At 42.0% G+C, this 21,167-nt stretch overlaps 1 pseudogene; it reads right to left on the bottom strand.

Annotated features, from left to right (window-relative positions):
• Positions 1-739: 739 nt before the first annotated feature.
• On the bottom strand, positions 740-3,765 carry LOC118643812 (annotated as a pseudogene).
• Positions 3,766-21,167: the final 17,402 nt, after the last annotated feature.

Raw genomic sequence — 21,167 nt, 5'->3', positions numbered from 1 at the left:
TAGAACATACCTCTTCCTATATCACTTCCCGTCCCTCCCATCCCGCCCATCCCAGGCTCTCTATTCGTTCTGAATTCCTGTTGACTACAGCTTCTGTTGTTGTTAACAGAGAGGCCACTCCTGCAGCATCCAATAAAGCAGTTCTTCTAAACTTAGTTGAATCAATGATTCCTTTTCCCACCATATTCACAAAATCTCCAATTATAGTGTCATAACCAATTCCTAAGGAACTTGGCATAATTTTCTCAACTATCAACGATCCCTTAACACCTGCATTTTTAGCAATGGTCACTGCAAACTTTTTGAGTGCTTTTTAAATAATTCCCATACCAACTTTTTTTTATCTTCCTTAGCTGGAGTTAATGAGTCCAAGGCTGGAATGCATCGAAACAAGGCAGGACCCCCTCCCAGAACAATGTCTTTCTCAACAGCAGCTCGGGCAGTATTGATGGCATCTGTTACTCTGTCTTTCTTTTCATTCAGTTCAAAATCACTTGTCCCACCAACCACAGCTACTCCATCTCAGAGTTTTGCCAGACATTCATTTAGCTTTTCCTTTTCATATTCACTAGTTGTGATATCTAACTGCTCGATGATTTCTTGAATACATTTTTCAATTTGAGCCTTGTCACCTTTGCCTTTTAAGAGCATGGCACCATCTTTGGTTACAATGACCTCTCCAACTTTGCCCAAGTCATGAGGCTGAACATCTTCATGATTCAGAGTTAATCCTTCTTCTTCAAACACTGCACCACCAAGTAGCAATGACCATATGTTTGAGCAGGTTCTTTCTATTGTCACCAAAACCTGGAGCTTTGACTGCTACAATCTGAAGACCAACTTTTAACCTATTCAAAATGAATGTACTAAGAGCGTCTCCATCCACATCTTCAGTGGTTATGACCAAGGGCTCATGGTGAGCATTGGCAGGTTTAAGAGTAGGCACAATGGACTGAACACTAGAAATTTTCTGTTCACTCAGTAGAACATAGGCATCTTGGACTTCACATTTCTGAACTTTTGCTGTATTAATAAAGTATGGAGAAATAGAACCTCAATCAAACTTCATGCCTTCAATCATTTCTAATTCATCATTCAGTGTTTTTCCATCCTTTACAGTGATGACGCCCTTTCTTCCAAACTTTTTCATTGTGTCAGAAATGATGTTGCTAATTTCTTTGTCTTCATTTGCAGAAACTGTAGCAACCTGACCTATTTCTTCAGGGGTTGTCACAGGTTCAGATGGCTTCTTAAGACTGTTCAGAAATTATGGCATCAACAGCTAGCAGCGCACCTCTCCTGATTTTCACTGGATCAGCACCTTGGCTAATCCTCTCAAAGCCTCCCTTGCAGGAGAGCACACCAGTACCGTAGCAACAGTGATGTCATCCCCAGCCTCTTCATTTGTAGTATTGGTGACATCGTGAACAAGTTTAATGCTGATATTTTTATATTTACCTTTTAAGTCAATGGACACTGCAATGGTCACACCATCTTTTGTTACTTTGGAACTTCCCCAGCTCTGTTCATTAATCACTGTTCTTCCCCATGGCCCCCTAGCAATGTCTACAGCATTGGCTGAAAGGTCTACATCATGAAGCATTAAGGCTCAGGCATCTGCACTAATTTTTTTTTATCTTTCACATGAGCACTGACCTAATCCAGTGAAGGACTTCATGCATTTGAAGCATTTCTGCAAGGCAGCGGCAGGGCGTGGGATTGGCGAGGCAGGCCATCGGTGGCAAGTGAGGGACCCGCTTCTGCCTGTTTCTGAGTCTAGGTGTCTGCTTTCATCTCTTTGTCTGGAGCAAATGTGGGTTGAATTCCTGCCCTGAAACACACATGGACACTTGTTCCGGCCTAGGAGAAGCCCCTGTGGGATCACCATTGGACCCCAAGAGAAGGATTAAGAGTGGGTGGATTAGGAAGCAGATTTCTGACCTACCACGAGATCTGTGTACCTGGTAGAACTTGTCTTTATTCATGGGACAAAACAAACAAACAAACAAACTGAGCAAGATATTTTAAGCAAAAGAGAATGCTGATTAACTCAAGTGACTGCAAGTCCAGGGATAGGGCTGGCTGGCTGTAGATGCTGTAGATCTAGGGCTAAATGATGGAGTCAGGCCGGGCCTCTTTCTTTCAGCTCTTCTTTCCTTTGTGCCATTTCCACATGGTGGCCTCTGGACACTGATGGCAGTTCCAGACCTGATGTTTCCTCACGCTGAAATCCAGTGGAAAAGGAGAGCTTCTATTCCATAAGAATATAATGAAACAGTTGGGTCAGTGAGACCAGGGAGAAAAAACTCTGTCATATGTTTGCCTTTTGGTCTGTGATGTGACAAGGAGTGATTTCCTAAAGATCTTGGAAGAATTCATTTCCCATAAGTATGGTCGGCAGATGCTGGGTGAAATTCACTGATGCCCCTGCATTCGGTGTGTCCGGAGCGCATTGCTGTGATCTCTGCCCATTGATTCTGGTGCGCTCTGGGCTTTCAAAGGCTTCATTAATTAATTCCTAGACTGATTCACTGTTGAATTACCAGGGAAAAAATATTTCAAGGAATCTAATTTTTGAGATAAGGAAGAGAAGAGAGATGGAAGACTGGATCCTCAAGCTCTGGAGTTTTAGGTACTTTAAGTAGCTAAATTTGGAAAGAACAAATGGTGTAGACCACAGTGAGGCAGATGTAACCTCATTGTTACCCATCGTATGGTGTGTGAGGCTCCTGGGGAGGTCCATTCTGGGAAACCCGGATGTCCTGGATCCTCACCCTCATATACAAGGAATTTGGTTTATGGAGACTACATCTGTGAAACTCTGTCTCAGGTGTCAGGCTTAATCTTAATGTTAATAATGACATTCATTTTGACAATAACAATAAAGCAGGGGAACATATATAGGTAATTAGTTTGCAGCACAATTTTTTTCTGGGAGAACACTGTCTTTGAGAAGACATCTTGATAAGATGTCTAGAACAGAAGGTGAAACTCTGAGAACATAGATGTTAACAGTTGCAAGAACAATAAAAAAAAAACAAGCAAAACCAAAGGGTTTGCTACCTGCAAAAAAGGTTGATGGTGAACTGTGAAGTACATGGAGAGAAGTAGCGCACGCAAGGCCTAAGGGCATTTCAGAGAGAAAAAGCGTAGTATTCAATTTTAAGTTTTTTTTTCTTTGCTGCCATATACAGGCCCCTCTGCCTCTCTCCTATGCCTTCATTCAAGTCTATTAAACACACGAATGCTATGCCTGAGTGTTATTCACTCATTTATTTATCTACAGTGAAACCAAGGTCAGATTGGATTTCCCAACTGGGTCACTACGGCACGTTACAGAAGGAGCATGTATAAGATGGTTGGATGACCCATAAACTGAGTGAACAAGAACTCAGAGCCAGAGGATTAGAGGAATGTCCCTTAGAAATTTTACAGACATTTTGGAGTGCATTTTAGATGTCTAAAAAGAGTGGAAGTGGAGGTTGAAGTTTTTTTATCTAAACAGATCTCAAGAGACAAGAAGGTCCAGTTGATATCCACTTAATAAAAGTAACAATAACAATTGATTTATTGTTTAGGTACTAATGTCAGGTATTTTGCTGGGTCTTTTATATCTCCTACAAGAGAAAGTATCATCCTGATGTTTCTCATTCTTGTTGCATTTTGTGTATTTATGTAATAGTATTGGCTCCAATCTGCGTTTAAATGGTTACTTGTTCACAGTGTTTACTCTCGTTGGATTGCAAACTCCACAAAGGCAGACATCATGCGTATTTCATTGCCCAATGTTTAAACAGCGCTTATCAAGGTTCTAGCACTTAGTGATCACTCAATAGGTGTTACCTACTGTTAGCATGGGAGGCAGTCAATGACTAAAATTGAATAAATAAATAAATGAGTTAATTTTGTAGATGAAGAAACTGAGGTTCAGAGAAGTTTGCTGACTGACCTGAGGCCACATGCTAATAATAGCTGGCGTTGTCAGGATGACACTGCAGATCCAGCTCCAGTGCAAGCCTGGTTCTCACTACCTCTTTCTGCTGCAAACCCTGGTGTAACTTTTCCAGGAGTTTCCAGCTGAGCTCAGGTTCAGCTCTCGCTTCTGTGCCAAATGTGGCTCCCTATCTCACACCATGTGGTAGAGGAGTAAAGAGCCCCCTGAAATAGCCCGAACCCGGGGGATGGGGCATAGTCAACTTTCCTGGGGCCATGCACAGACTCTGTGAATTATGGGTGCACAGCCCACTGTGCCCATGGCTGGTGCCCGTATGGTTACACCACGTGGAGCTCACTGAGATCTTACCCTGAGAGGTGGTGAAGAGGAGGGGGACCCGTGGATCCCATTTCCATCCCACTAGGCCAAAGCAGCCTTGCATAGATCTTGAGGAGGAGAAGAGTGTGAGATGGTTTCTTTATTGTGGAATTTCATGTGAGTAAATGTTTCTCTGTGCCCTTTGCAGGGTAACTGTGATACATCCACCCAGATGCTAGCTTATCACCAGCAACTCACTCAGCAGGAGTAACACGTTTTCACGTCAACCTGCAAAGGGGGTCCATGCCACCTTCTTAAACAGAAAATGTCAAACACATCACTGGGTTTTCATGCTACAAGTGTTGAGAAGATACCACTTCTTTTTCCACTCTTGGTGCCCACCCTCGCCCTGCACCCAGCAGGACTCCTGTCTGAAGTCCCTGTCCAGGTGGCTCCTACCGACCCCTGCTGCAGACAGCGACCAGCTGAGGACCTGTGTCTGCATCTGTCCAAAGCAGACTGTCCACTTCCCAACCAGCCTCCAGACAACCACTGCTTGTTCCTTGAGGGAGGCAAATCTCCAGCTCCTGCTGAGCTCCTGGCATTCTGACTGGGCAACGATATAGACTTCTGGAGCAGACATGGGTTTTTACGTAGGTGACCTTGGACACCTTTTCCTATAATCTTTAGAGAAGGGCCGTGGGAGTCGTGGGTGCGTCGTGTTAACACCCAGGGCACCGATGAAAGAGCATGGACATTGGAGTCAAACACTGCTGGGGTCCACTCCCAGATCATTTCTTTCTGCCTGGTGGCCCTGCACCTGCAGTTCACCTCTGCACCTCAATGCCTTTGTCCATAAATGTGGAGAATAATGACTACCTCTAAGGAAGATTACAAGGGCTAATATATTATATATTAGGATTATTATGTTGATATATGTAACATTCTCTGGGAAGTGTCTCTTGGCATGTAGTAGGTGCTTAAGAAGTGGTAACCAGTATCAGTTTTCAGATGATATGTGCAAAAAGATGTTTCTCATAACATTGTTTCTAAACGCACACCTTGGAACTGACATCAGTGTATACCTATAAATGATGAAATCAGTTACCATATACTCCTGTGATAAAACATACTGCAGTCACTATAAATCCTGAGTTTTAAAACAATGGGAAAATGCTCACAGAAGAAATGTCAAGTAAAAAGAAGATTCAAATCATTTATATAATATATTTTAGAATTTATGGAGAAAACAACACCTCGAGAAACACCGTTATGCTATGCACATGTACTATTGAATAGAGCTCTTCCCCTCCCCCAAAAGGACTTGGAAAATACCCCAAAAGCCATAGTTTCTCTGTGTAAGTGGTGAGAGCTTGAGTGGTTTTCATTTTCTTCTTTATTCTTTTTGTGTTTCCTAGATTTCCCACAATGAACATTTCCTATGATTATAATACAAGAAGAAGCAAACATTACTCTCTAAAAGCAATAGGAGAAGCAGCACCTCATTTTTTTTTTTTTTTTTACAAAGCAACAGCTGCTGAGAACCATTAACTTTCTCTGCCATCCATCCTGATGACCCGACCGTGGCCTGGCCTGGAAGGGGCCGAGCTGGCTCCCAGCTCTCGGCCGGCGTCACAGATGGGCTCCCCATGCGGGGCAGTGCCCAGCCTTGCTGGGTTGTGCCCCCTTCCTGTCTGTTGACGTCTCCTCTGCTATTTATTCACTCACAGCCTATGGAGTTAAAAGAGGTTTGTTTCTTTTCAGGCTGTTGAGTGCAGCCAGGGTAATTTAGTAGAAAAATGTCATGCTAATGCAATTCAAAGTTCAAATGATCTTTCATTTCGAGGGAAAGAAGAATGTGTGTGCAGTTGGAATGTTAAAACTCACTACTTGCCCTGCAATTCAAATAGAAATATGAGCTGCAGGGGCTACATAAGTCACATGAAGTACTGTGAGCGAAATGTGCAAAATGAATAAAAATGATCCGGAGCCGTTCATTAGCATCGCTGGGGGCCAGCACCAAACAAGAACCGTGGCAGTCAGAAGCTGCGTGCGGAGGAAGGCGTGTTTGCATGAAATTACCGTCGTCTTAGAATAACGAGGAAGGAAGTGATCAGTGAGGTCTTTCTTAGAACATCGAAGGCGGCCCTTAGCCCTGCAGAGAGTGATGCCCTTTCCAGCCCTCATGCCCTCTCCTCTCTCCCTGGGCTCCTGGGCTCCTGCTTGGCTGGCTGCACTGGGCAGGTGAGTGGGGGTTCGGCCCAGGGGAGAGGTTGTGGTCGCCCACAGTGCTGCCCGTGGCGGTCACAGAGGTCAGATGGAGAAGCTTGGCCCCTGGGACTCTGGCCACCAGGGCGTGGTTGGCTCCCCGGACACACTGAGGGGAGGTGTGTCCTTGGTGAGCTCAGCCTGCTGCTGCTTCAGGTTTCCAGTCTGCCCCACCACGAAGATGTGCTCGGAGAAAAGAATGTCAGTTATTTCTATCTTAATATAAATTTGCCACCTAACTCCAGCTCATAAGAGATTAAATTTTTCAGACATAGCTGTTACGATCCATTGAAATTCTTTATTTCTTTCCCCAAGTTGGGAAAAGGATGTGAGGCGGCAGGGTGTGAATAGTTTGCTCAATTTTCTTTCTTTCGTTTTTAAAATCAACTTCGATCTACCACTGAGACCTCTCTGGCCACCATAAACATGACCTTCCTTGCTGTCATCATTATCAACTTCATCTGTGTTGTGGATTGAATTCCGTCCTTGCAAAATCCATACACTGAAGCCCTAACACCCAGTGTGGCTGTATTTGGAGATGGGTAATTAAGGCTAAATGAGATCAATAGGGTGGAGCCCTGATCCCATAGGAATTAAGGTCCTTATAAGAGACACTAGAGCCTCACTCTCAAAGGACCTCTTATTCTCTCTCTTTCTCTCTCATACACACACACACACACACACACACACACATACACACATCCCTTCTAGCGTACACACGGTGCCAAGAAGAGGTCACATGAGCACACAGTGAGATGGTGGCCTCCTGAAAGCCAAGAGAAGAAGCCAAGAATGAAACCTACCTTGCCACACCTTGATTTTGGACTTCCAGCCTCCAGAAAGGTGAGAGATACATTTCCACTGAGAGATACATCTGTTGTTTAAGCCAGTCTGTGGTATTTTGTCCTGGTGGCCTGACCAGGCTAATATTATCTTTTACAAACAAATTTCAAAGGAACAGAGGAGATATGATCTTCACTTATGCAAAGGCAGTAATGTGACAAGCCTAAGAAACTAAAAAAAAACAAGCACTAGAACTCAAGGCACACGTGTGTATATGTGGTGTGTATACTTGCAAGAATACAGGTGCTTCTTTGGAGAGATTAATTTTCTATTATGTTTCATCTAAGTGGGCGAAGTTTTTTTCCATGTATGTTTTATTGTAGCGTAGAGGAGTGTGATGCAGAGATTTGGTGATGGTGTCGGGATGGGAGTCTCAGAGGTAAGAAGAAAGAAAAAGAGGAACTATTTTCTTTACATGTCTAGTCCCAAGAGCGGGAAAAAAATTGCATTTATTTATATACATATATCCCAATATAACTGTTATGCATTGTTTCCCACATTGACTTCCACAGAGTATTAATTCTGCAAAGGAATATTAATGGGTGTTATTAAAGAACTTCTTTGGTCAAGTGATTTTATGAAGTGTTTTGCATGATTTTTTGGAGCCTGTGAATTGTGACTCTCTAAGAAGCAGACACAGGCTGGAGAAGGTCCCAGCACACTTGACCAGAACTCTCTTCTCACTGTTCATTTTTGGGGAGCATGCTCAGGGCCATGGCAGTGCCATAGAAGGACATGACAAGGAGTCACACAATTTAGTTCTAGATGTGTGTTTGTGGCACCGTCCTGCGCAAGTCACCTGTTGGTGCCTCAGTTGCTTTGCTGTGAAATGAAGGGTGGGTTGTAGGGTCGTGGCTCTTCCCGTCCTCTAGCGTCTGGTGTTTCTGGTGCGTGTTTCCTGCCCCCACTGGTGGACTTTACACTCCAAGGCAAGGCCTCCATCTCCCTATCTCTTCCTAAGTATAGAAACACTCGGCCCACCTTCCACAGAGCTCTCTTATCAAGATCAAATGAGTTATGCAGGGCACTTAAAAAAAATAAAGTGCTAAATAAGTTCTAATGTCTTTAGGGGACGGGTATGGCTTCCCTGGCACTCTGGGCACTGTACAAACAAGGTGAGAGGAAGTGGGAGCACTAACGCACCTCCCAGGGCTTCGGCTCTCGAGGTGGACGGCTTGGGCTCGAACCCCAGCTCTGTCCTTTCAACTGGATGATCTCAGGCAGGTTACTAATGTTCTCTGCCTCACCTTCCTCCGCATCAAGATGACAATACCTTCTCCGGTGATGGCAATGAGACCACATGGGTTAAGTGCTTAAAACAGCACTGAGTACTTAGTAAATGCTCAGTAAATATTAAGTATTTGTCATTATTGTCATTGTTATCATCAGATACTCGATCATCATCATTACTGAATAAAAGAACAGCCACAGCCACAAGAGCAATGACCAATGAAGTGATAAATAAAAAGACTGGGGTGGTGGGGTGGTCAGCAGCTGGCTGGCTTAAAGTCTCTTATCTCTTCAAATGAGCTGCATGTTCCCCTCATCTCTTTGCCGGCCTCTGTGGGCTAATGAGTTAAACACATAGACGGGTCTCGTTATTAACAAATGTTCATTGAGTCTTACACTCTGCAAGCCATAGTGCTTCCTGGGAGATGTAGACGAAAAGGCAGGCTTCCCCCCTTAAAAAATGATAATTTAGACAGAAATAGAAACTGTACGCTCCCCAAGCAATGTGAAGAAAACAAGTGTCTGGCAGAGTCCTGCCTGTTTCGGAGAGTCTGTGCATGTTCGTGGGAAGAGCCATAGTTGGTTTCATAGAGAAGGTGGGGCCGCAAGCAGGATGGATTTGGAAAGCAGACAGGAGAGGAGAACATCATGTGCACAGACAGAGGCAGGCCTGTGGGAGCGGAGGGAGAAGGGGACATCAGAGGATGCGGACTCGGGGACCGGTGGGCCAGGCATCGGAAGGTAGGTCCTTGATGATTAGGCAAAGGAATTTACACACAAGAGACAATCAGTGGAGGGCAAAACTCCTTTTCTTTTTAAGTTTACTTTTTATTGTTGACACTGTCTGCTTCCTCTCTGTGAAAGTAGAAAGGTTCTAAGATGAAAGCGCGTCACCCTTCCCTTCCCTGTACTTAGCATTCAGTACAAACCACCGTTCGCCGAAGCACCCCCGCAGCTGCCCGGGAGCTGCCTGCTGCCCTCCCTGTGCTGCCGGGCTGCCATCTCATGGAAGTGCACGAGCTCTGAAGGGCTGGTAGGGATGGGGCTCTTGGGGAAGACGGAGGGTGTGGACCCTCGAATATTTGGGAATCTCACGGATGAACTTGTTTCTGAAAAGTTGGAGGTGGGAAAGTGTCCCCCTGGGGTGGGTGTGTCTGGAATTTTAACTCTTACCACTGGATAGGTGATTGTGCCCTAGAGCAGGAAAGGTGTTTTCAAGTGCATGAACAGAACAAAGATAAATTGCCTTGACCTTATAGCCCTCCTAGAAATTTGGACTTCCAGTGTGGGCATTTAAAAGCCCATTAGACATGGTCACTGTGCCACTATTGATTGCATCGGCCCTGTGCCCTCCACTGTCAGCGGTGCAGCCTCTGTCCTTCCTGAACCTGGTCACCAATGTGAGCAGCCAGCCTTTACGCAGAAATGATCTTTTGTGAAAATCTATATATTATTTAATGCCTTTGCTCTTTGCCTCAGCTCTCTTTCCACAAGCTTATCAGCCAGGATTCCAATCCGCTTTGGATGCTTTGCAAGGAGAAATGTACAACCAACTCCGGTGGGAACTGTGGCTCTCTGTCCCCGATGTCTGGAGGCCTGTAATTGATGGTTCCTTCGTGCCGGGCTCTGCAGCTCTGCAATGGGGCCTTGCGGTGAAGTTTGGGTAGGGAGAAATCATTCCACTTAAAAATGGTTCTGCTTTGGCGGCCTCTGTGTTACTGGGATTTTTTCTTCTCCTTTGTCTCTAAAGTCAGAGTCATTTCTTAGAATAAATGTTGCCTGAATGCCAGAGAAGAAAGAGGGAGAATTAAGTCTCCAAAAGATCCGGAGACAAGCAGTGCTGGCATTGGCCGTTCATCGATCAATCAACAGACATTGAATAATCACTTACCACATATAAAGCATAATGTTAGGGACTGTGGAGAGGAATCAGATGTGAATAAAATCCTGTCCATCTAATTCCATAACTCAGTGACCAAATCCAAGCCAAGTTCAGTGCCCTGATACCCAAGGCCTTGTGTGGACATCCCCAACGCACCTTCTGCGCACGCCCCGTGCTCTGGTACCTCGCTTCCCTCGTGTTCTTCTCATCTGAGGATAAATGCCTCTTGGACCCGCAGCTCCCTCCCCATCACTTCTGTCTGTTAAATTTTGTTCATATTTTACAGGGTAATTTCAAACACTACCTCTCTGTGAAGCAGGGCCTGATTTGAGCCGTGTTGGATGTGAACTTTCTTTCTTTCAAACCCCAGGGAACGTTGTAGTTTTTTCCTCCATAGAACAGTGCTTGGCAGAGTAAGAAGATCAAAAGCATTTGCTGATAGACTAATTGAATAGGAGTGAAGGGCTCTTAGGGTCCCAGGGGATTGTCAGGATCGAAATGGCAGAGAGAAGACTTGATGTAAACTCTGAACTTGGATACCAATTCTGAGAATTAGACTAGCAAGAAAAATTTACTTGAATTGCCAAACAGATAAAACAGTAATATATATGTTCATATCCACACACAAGAGTGATATCTTTATGAACAGCCCCAAATGTAGCAGACTGAGGTGGACATTGCTCTTCAAAGTAACCTTCAGAGACACACGTCGCTGAGGCTGCAGCTCAGCACGGTGGCAGCACCGAGAGGATGCCAGCCCGCCCGCGGTGCTCCACCCCGACCCACCCCTTCTGCCTCCTGCTGGCGTCATGTGAGCCATCCACACACTTCCCACTTGGCGGGAATGTGGGCGACACCAGGTGTGCACAGGACTGCGTTCAGCATTGAGAAGGTAAAAGGCAACTTGTGTTCATCATGAGTTTACAACTGTATTTGGGAGAAGCATGTGAAAAAACCCAGTGGTAGTGCTAAACAGTGCAGAAGCAGGGCTGAGATGAGCCAGACCAGATCAGCCTGGATTAGGAAGGAGTGTGGGCGCAAACTCAGCAGTGGAAGGCCAGATGAGAGACATCAGGAGCTGGAGTGGAGGTTGGGCATTCTGGCTGGGAAACTTGAAGTGTCTAAAATTGTACCTAACAACTTCATCCCCACAACAACCTCTCTACTCCCCAAATATTCTCTATTTTACTTTTTAAATCCTCACCCACGGATATTTTTTCCATTTATCTTCAGCCAGAGTGGGAGGGGGAGAAAGAGAGAGAGAGAGAGTAGCATCAATGTGAGAGAGACATATCAATTGGCTGCCTCCCGTACGACCCCAACCAGGGCTGGGGATGAACTGCAACCAAGGTATGTGCCCTTGACCGAAATCGAACCTATGACAGTTTGGTCTGAGGGCCAAAGCTCTAACCGCTGAGCCAAGCCGGCCAGGGCTCCCCAAATATTCTCTAAAAATTAGCCCTGTCTCTGCCTCTTTATTTTGGTACATATTACCAAGTGTACTCACAGTCTGCAGAGCAAAACCTCAGTCAATGTTGCCTTTTTGTTTTCACTACACACCAACTTCTCATCAGTCACCCATTATTACATTTCACACAGAGTGCTTTTGTCTCAAAGTTCAGCCTGTAAATAGAACCCCGGGTCCTTACAGCTCTGTCTTTTCAATATTGTTCCAGTTATCTATGGCTGTATAACAAAGTACCCCAAAACTTAATGGCTGAAAACAACAACCATTTTAATATACCTCATGACTGTGGGTCAGATATCTGGGCCAAGCATCATTCTTTTCACATGGCATCAACAGAGGTCACTGGTACTCACCGCGGAGTCGGCAGGTCTGGAGAATGTGCAATGGTGCACTCTTCTGCCTGTCTCCTTGCTGGGGGTGGCTGAAGGCTGGGCTCACCGAGAACTATTGACCAGAGTGCCTACACATGGCCTCTCCAGCTTGGTGGCGGCAAGGTGGTCAGGTGTCCAGGATGGGAGCTCAGAGCACCCAGAGCGAAAGTTCCAAGAGACAGTAAGTGGAAGCCACTACTGTCTTAAGACTGGGTCTGGATACTTCTACCATATGGTACTGGTCATGCAATTATAGAACCAGCTCAGATCATTAGAGGGGATGTCGATGCTACCTGTGGACGGAAAGAGTGTTAAGGAAATTGTGGCCATCTGTAGATCCATCACAAATATTACACTTTTCATTTTGATAGTAGGGGGCAATGGGAAGGTCTCTGTGTTGACATCCAGGAGACCTGGGTGCTGGTCTCAGCTTCCTTGTTACTCCACCCCACATGTGAGCTTGAGGGAACCCCTCCCAGCCCCAAACCTTAGAACTTCCTCAGAGATAGGTGGTTTCAGTAGTTCCCAAGGTGTGGCTCCTGGCCCACCAGCATCATCTTCACCTGAAAATGTGTTAGAAAACCAAATTCTCAGAACCGATGAATCAGAGATCTTGATTGAGGCCCAGTAATTTGTGTTTACCTAACTTTCAGGGATTCTGATACACAAGGTTAGATAATCCCTGAATTAGCTTATCTCCAATGTTCCGTTCAGCTTTCTGTGATTTTAACTGTAGAAGAAACTCTCTACGGGGCCAGAATTGATAGGTAACTAACTGAAAAAAAGAATCAATTAAAATGAAGAAATGCTACTTAAATACTTGAAATGTTTTATTTTAAAGAGAGAAAGCCAATCTTTTGCTGCAGGGTCAAGGCCTTTCACTGAGCGTGAGTCTGCTGGTTTAATTTCTTTGATAAGTTTCTTGCATAAACCATATCCTTAATTCATGATCTAAGATTTTCAGGTTTTCTAAAAGCAGAGCAAACACTAAATATTTTGCAAAGGAAATGAAAGAATTGTGACTCATCTTTATTACTATTCTTGAAGCATCAAACCTGGTTTACATAACAGCATCATTTGTAACAATTCATTGTCATGTCATTATATAACAAAAATAATAGAAATAAACAAGATTAGTAACAAACTGAACTGGTGGGAGCAGAGGTTCAGTGAACCAGATGGTCACCTGCTCATCACAAGCATTCACTTTCCCATGGGCATCAGCCATTTCGTTTTATGGAGGAGATGAAGACCATGGGTCCATCTGGAGAGCTGGTTGGATAGAAATTGAGTAAGTAAACGTCTCCTGTATTGCTGAGTCCTCCTTACCAGAACGCTTGTCTTCCTTCCTCTCTTTCATCACATTCTTGACATAAGTTTAATTCAAACCCTTTTACCTAACACCGAGCCATTTCAAAATTGCCCTTGCTGGTCCCTCTGCTTCCACACCTACCTCCCACTGTCTGCATAAACGCATGATTACAGTCACATCATTCCTGTTCTCGGCAGGGTAGAGTGAAAGGAACCCTGGATTAAGAGGCTAAAGACCCAGTTTTGAGTCTCAATCTATTACATTATTTTTAGTTATGGATCATTTTATACCTTGAGTCCCTTTCCCTCAAACAAAGATAAGAGAAACTAGTATTACACATACCCCAGAGGTTGTGTGAGAATCAGATGGCCTTAAATAGGTGATAGCATTTTGAAACTGAAAGAGAATTCTACAATTAAAACATTTTTTTCATTATTATGTGATAAAGTCCAATTTTTTTTTTAGCCCAGCATCCAACAGTGTGGTCCTAGCTTATCTTCCCAGATTTTTTTTTTTTTTTTTGCAAATCTCCCATAAATGTTGTTTCTAGCCTTATGAGGCTACAGTACTGAAGGTCCCATGCACAAAATTAAATATTTTTCTACTTGCATGCCTTTGGTTACTATCCCTCAAATGCCCCTTTCCTTTTCCAAACCCCCTGAACTTTTCCCTTAAGTACTAATTGAGCTGAGATCCAGTTTCCAGTTCCAGAGCTGACTCACTAACCAGGTTGGTTTATCTCCAACTCAGTGAGACACCGACTCACAAAAAATAGGCAAACAAGAAAATCAAAGCAAGCCACCTCCTGGCCTCCTAAGATCGAGTGAAGAAATCAGAAGGTTTCTAACCAGAGAAGAAAGTTCAGAGTTACAATTTGTCACTGGTCTAGGCAGGGTTTGGCACACACTGAAAGTAGGGAAGAGAACATTTTATTCTGACAGCCTGCAACTCACCAATGAAATGATATCATTTCTTGTCTTGTTGGGACAGGATTGCACACTGGTCAATGGGACTTAGAACATAGAGGAGTAACAATGCAGACTAGGTGTATGCTGGACCCTAGTGGGTCATCTATTTTGTGGCCATCTGGGTGTTGGAGTTATTCGTATTCAGACAAGACAGGCATTGGAAAGGGGGGCACTGAGTGACCAGGCATGAGTAAACCTCAAATCCTTTGGAGATTATAAGCCAATCATACTCTTACAGTTAAATATGGCCTGATGACTATATCAGTTAGGATTCCATTCAGGTGCCAGCAATAGAAAATATATCTAAGAGTGGCTTAAATAAATAAGGGGTTAATTTATCAAATGTAACATGTGGTCTGGCAATAGGCAGTCCTTAGGTACAACTAGTCAAGAAAGTCATTGAAGATCTAGATTTCTCTCTCTTCCTGACCTGTCATCACTAGCATCTTTACCACTATTACCTTTAAGCATGTTTGCCTTTCCTCTTTGTCACTGAATGATGGCTGCTATGCCTCCAGGCATTGGGTCTCCATGTGCTAGGCAGGAAGAAGGGGAAGGGTATGTTTCAGTTAAAGAACTTTCCTGGAATAGGGCTATATTTACCAGCAGTTTATACCAGGTATTCTTTATAAGTGGTTGTTACTTACTTTGAATATTACTGCTACTTAAAAGCCCCACCCAGTAACTTCTGCTTTATCTCATTGTCCAGATGAACTCCTTTGACTGGGATGAAGTGTGGAAAATTGAATACATTTACCTGGGCACATTGCCACCCCCAAACAGGATTGGGTTTCTGGCAGTAAGGAAGAAAGCAAGAAGAAATATTGGGCAGGCAATTAGTGGAGTCTGCCATAATTTATAAATTCAAACTTGTGTATTATCACTAAGTTGCACACCCAGTTTTATTTATAAAGCCAACAGACTTTAACTATTTTAAGGACAATTAGATAACCAAAGAAAGGTAGTCTTATTTTAGATGGCATTTGCTTGGGGAACCTCAGGTCATATGTCCTCCCAGACCCAGTTCAAATACCATAAACTTCAAGAAATCTCTGTTCACCTCAGCTCTTCTCCTCTATTACCTACTGTTTGCCTTGTTCACTTGGCATTCCCCACCTCAAACAAATTATAAGTTCTTTAGGGGATAAAACCACATTTTATTATTTATTCCCTATGGACCCCCAAACTTATGTTTTATAAGTGCACATTTGATAATCAGTGTTTGATTCATAGGAAATAAAATTATAGAGATAGCCTTGAACCACATATGAACATGATGCAGTAAGAGGACAGTGTTGAACATGGCGGTGGCAGGACCAGAGTGAGAGTGTGAGTGGGTGTGAGTGTGGGTGGGCAGCTGCCTGTAGGTGGGAGAACCCAGAATGGGTGTTTAGGTGCTCTGGGCAGGAGGAGCTGTTAGCAGCAGAGAGTCACAGTCCTACTGGCCCCACTGCAGCAAAGAGCCACCAGCCTTGCTGCCACCTCTGAGAGCCGCTAACACCCTCAGATGACTGGACTGGATCATAGATCCAGCACACATGAGCCAATGCCTCTGGGTACACTGACTTGCTCCCAGGACCCAGCCTGCCCAACCTGGCCCTAGACTACCAGACTGATAAAATGAGACAAATAAACAACCCCCAAATGAAAGAAAAGGAGGGAATCATCAGAAAAGGAACTAAATGAAATGGAGGCAAACAATTTATCAGATAAAGAATTCCAAGTAGTGGTTATAAGTGTGCTCAAACAACTTAATGAGAATTACAAGCAACTCAATAAGAATAATAAAGAACACAGTGAAACTATATAGGCATGAAAAAAGAAGTAGAAGCTATGAATAAAAGTCAAGTGGAAATGAAGAATGACATAGCTGAACTACAAAATACCCTGGAAGGATTCAATAGTAGATTAGAAGATGCTGAAGCCCAAATCAGTGAATTAGAAGAAAAAGTAGAAAAAACACACCCAATTGGAGTAGCAAATCGAAAAAAAATTAAAAAGCAGTAGGAGAGTCTCAGGAAGCTTTGGGACAACACAAAACATAAAAACATTCGCATCATAGGGATACCAGAAGGAGAAGAATGCAAGAGATCCAGCACACATGAGAAAGACAGATAATTACCTACAGAGGAGCTCTCATTAGACTGTCAGCTAATTTCTCAATAGAAACACAGCAAGCCAGAAGGGAGTGGCATGAAGTATACAAAGTAATGCAAAGTAAGGGATTGAATCCAAGACTACTCTACCCAGCAAGGCTATCATTCAAAATTGAAGGAGAATAAAAGAGCTTCACAGACAAAAAAAACAACAAACAAACAAAAAACAAAAAACAACAACTAAAGGAGTTGTAGTGCTACCAAACCAGCACTACAAGAAATGCTAAAGGGACTGTTGTAAGAAGAAGAAATATATAGAGAGAGGAACACAGGCATAAAGAATACAAATGGCAAAAAAAAAAAAAAAAAAGTAACTATCAATAATAACCTTAAATCTAAATGGCTTAAATGCCCCAATCAAAAGACATAGGGTAGCTGAATGGATAAGAAAGAATGACCCCCTGCTAGCCATTTTGGTTCAGCAGTTAGAGCTTTGGCCCACAGACTGAAGAGTCCTGGGTTTGGTTCCTGTTAATGGCACATACCTTGGTTGCAGTTTGTCCCTGGCCCCAGTTGGGGTCATGTGAGTGGCAACCACTCGATGTGTCTCTCTCACATCGATGTTTCTCTCTCTCACCTCCTTCTCTTCCTCCCACTCTATCTAAAGATAAATGCAAAAAAAAAAAAAAAAAAAAAGTTTTCTGGTGAGGATAAAAAAAAGAAAATGATCCACATATATACTGTCTACAAGAGACCCATCTCAGAACAAAAGACTCACACAGGATGAAAGTGAAGGGATGGAAAAAAATTTTTCATGCAAATGGAAACAAAAATAAAGCAGGGATAGCAATACCCACATCTGATAAAATAGACTTCAAAATGAAGGCCATAGTAAGAGACAAAGAAGGTTATTTCATAATATTAAAGACATCAATACAACAAGAGGCTATAACCCTGGTAGTCATATATGTACCCAATACAAGAGCACCAAAATATATTTTAAAACTTCTGGAGAATTTCAAGGGAGAGATCAACAGCAATACAATCAGGGGATTTTAACATCCCACTGACATCACTGGGTACATCTCCTGGACAGAAAAAATCAACAAGGAAACAGAAACCCTAAATGAGGCACTAGAGCAGAGGGATTTAATTGATATTTACAGAACATTTTACCCTAAAGCTGAAGAAGATGCATTCTTCTCAAGTGCACACTGGACATTCTCAGAGACAGACAACATGTTAGGACACAAACTAAATCTCTACAAGTTTAAGAAGACTGTAATCATATTAAGCATCTTCTCAAATCACAATGGCATGAAACTGGAAATCAATTACAACAAAAACACTCAAAAACATTCAAATACATGGAGGCTAAATAGCATGTTATTGAACAATGAACAAGTTACCAATGAGATCAAAGAAGAAAAAGAAAACTTCCTGGAAACCAATGAAAATGAACACACTACAACACAAAACCTATGGGACACAGCAAAAGCAGTCCTGAGAGGGAAGTTCATAGCATTTACAGGCCTACCTCAAGAAACAGGAAAAAATTAGAATGAATTATCTAACCCTACAACTTAAATAAGTAGAAAGAGAACAAAAAGAAAAACCCAGAGGAAGTAGAAGGAAAGAAATAATAAAGATGAGAGCGAAGCAGAAATAAATGACATAGAAAAAAATAAAACAATACAAAAGATCTATGAAACCAAGAGCTGTATTTTTGAAAAGATATACAAGATTGATCAACCTTTAGCCAGACACACCAAGAAGCAAAGAGAGGACCCAAATAAATAAAACCAGAAACTAAAGAGGTGAAGTAACAACTGACATCACAGACATACAAAGGCTTCTAAGAAAATACTACGAACAGTTATATGCCCAAAACTTGGACAATGTAGGCAAAATAAGAGAATTCCTAGAATCATGCAGTCTTCCAACTTTCAAACAGAAGAGTCAGAAAACTGAAACAGACTAACAACTAGTGAAATTGAAGCAGTAATCAATAAACTCAGAAAACAAAAGCCATGCCCAGACGGCTTCACAGGAGAGTTTTACCAAACATTCAAAGAAGAAATAACACCTATTTTCCTCAAACTATTTCAAAAAATTCAAAAGGAAGAACAACTTCCAAACTTTTTATGAGATCAGAATAACCCTAATCCCAAAATCAGGTAAAGACTCTACACAAAGAGACAAAGTTACAGGCCAATATCCCTAGTGAACACAGACACCAAAATCCTCAACAAAATATCAGCAAATCAAATATAGCAATACATTAAAAAAAAAAGTATTCACCACGACAAAGTGAGATTTATCCTAGGCATGCAAGGCTGGTACAATACTTGCAAATCAATAAATGTGATATACTACATAAACAAAATGAAAGATAGAAATCATATGATCATATCAATAGATGCAGAAAAAGCATTTGACAAAATCCAATGCCATTTTTGATATAAAATCTCAGCAAAGTGGGAATAGAAGGATCATACCTCAACATAATAAAGGCCATATATGACAAACCTATGACCAACTTCATACTCAATGGGCAAAAACTAAAAGCATTTTCCTTAAGAGCAGGAAGATGACAGGGATGTTCACTTTCACTACTCTAATTCAACATAGTGCTGGAAGTCTTAGCCACAGTGATCAGACAAAAATAATAAAATAAAAGTCATCCAAATTGGAAAGGAGAAAGTGAAACTGTCATTATTCTCAGATGACATGATATTGTACATAGAAAATCCTAAAGACTCCACCAAAAGTCTCCTATATTTAATAAATGAATTTCGCAAAGTAGCAAAATACAAAATTAACATACAGAAATCAATGGCATTTTTATATGCCAGTAATGAATGCTTAGAAAGAGAAACTAAAAAAATAACCTCATTTAGTTTTGCAACAAAAAATTAAGATACCTAGGAATAAACTTAACCAAGGAGGTAAAAGACCTGTTCTCAGAAAACTATAGGACATTGGAAAAAGAAATAGAGGAAGATATGAAAAAGTGGAAGCATATACTATGTTCATGGATTGAAAGAATCATCATTAAGGTGTCCATACTACCCAAAGCAATCTATAGATTCAATGAGATCCCTATTAAAATACCAACGGTGTACTTCACAGATCTAGAACAAATTTTCCAAAAGTTTATATGGAACCAAAAAAGACCCCAAATAGCCACAGCAATCTTGAAGAAGAAGAACAAAGTTGGAGGGATCACAATTCCAGATTTTAGGTTATACTAAAAAGCTGTTGTAATCAAAACAGCCTGGTATTGGCACAAGAACAGGCGTATGGTTTAATGGAACAGAACAGAGAACCCAGAAATCGACCCAAGACATTATGTGCAATTAATATTTGACAAAGGAGGCAAGAGCATACAATAGAGTAAAGACAGTCTCTTCAATAAATGGTGTTGGGAAAATTGGACAGTTACATGCAAAAAAAGGAAAAAAGAAAAAGAAACTAGATCACCAATTTACATCGAACACAAGAATAAACTCAAAATGGACAAAAGGCTTAAATGTAACTTGTGAAACCATAAAAATTCTAGAAGAAAATTCAAGCAGCAAAATCTCAGATATCACAAGTAGCAGAATTTTCACCAATACCTTGCCTAAGGCAAGAGAAACAAAGAAAAAAATCAATAAATGGAACTACATCAAACTTAAAAACTTGTACACAGATAAAGAAATCAGTATCAAAATGAAAAGGGAACCCACTATATGGAAGAATATATTTGCCAACGACACATAGGATAAGGGGTTAATTTCCAAAATATATAGAGTACTCATACAACTCAACAAAAGGAAGACAAACTATCTTCAATTAAAAAATGAGTAGAGGACCTGAATAAACACTTCTGCAAACGGGACATGCAAATGGCCGAGAAACATATAAAAAATGCTCAACATCACTTATTATTGGAGAGATACAAATTGAAATGACTATAAGAGGTCACCTCACACCTGCCAGAATAGCTACCATCAACAAATCATCAAACAAGTGCTGGTGAAGATTTGGAGAAAAGGGTATTTTAATATACTGCTGATGGGAATGTAGACTGGTGCAGTCACTATGGAAAACAATATGGTGTTACCTCAAAAAATTAAAAATTGAATTGCCATTTGACCCAGTGATCCCACTTCTAGGAATATACCCTAAGAAGCCTGAAACACAAATCAGAAAGAATATATGCTCCTTAGCAATGCTATTTACAATAGCTAAGATCTGGAAACAGCCCAAGTGCCCATCAGTAGATGAGTGGATAAAAAAGCTGTGCTACATATACACAATGGAATACTATACAGCTATAATAAAGAAACATCTGTAACCCCTTGAGATGACCTGGAGAATATTATGCTAAGTAAAATAAGACAGTCAAAGTAAGACAAGTAACACATGATCTCTCTTATTTGTGGAATATAATGAACAAAGTAAGCTGAAGAGTAAAACAGATCCAGAGACA

This window comes from Molossus molossus, unplaced genomic scaffold (genome assembly GCF_014108415.1).
Source record: "Molossus molossus isolate mMolMol1 unplaced genomic scaffold, mMolMol1.p scaffold_m16_p_4, whole genome shotgun sequence".
Classification (NCBI taxonomy): Eukaryota; Metazoa; Chordata; class Mammalia; order Chiroptera; family Molossidae; genus Molossus; species Molossus molossus.
The sequence above is the reverse complement of the archived record's forward strand: the minus strand, read 5'-3'. Positions and strand labels throughout refer to the sequence as shown.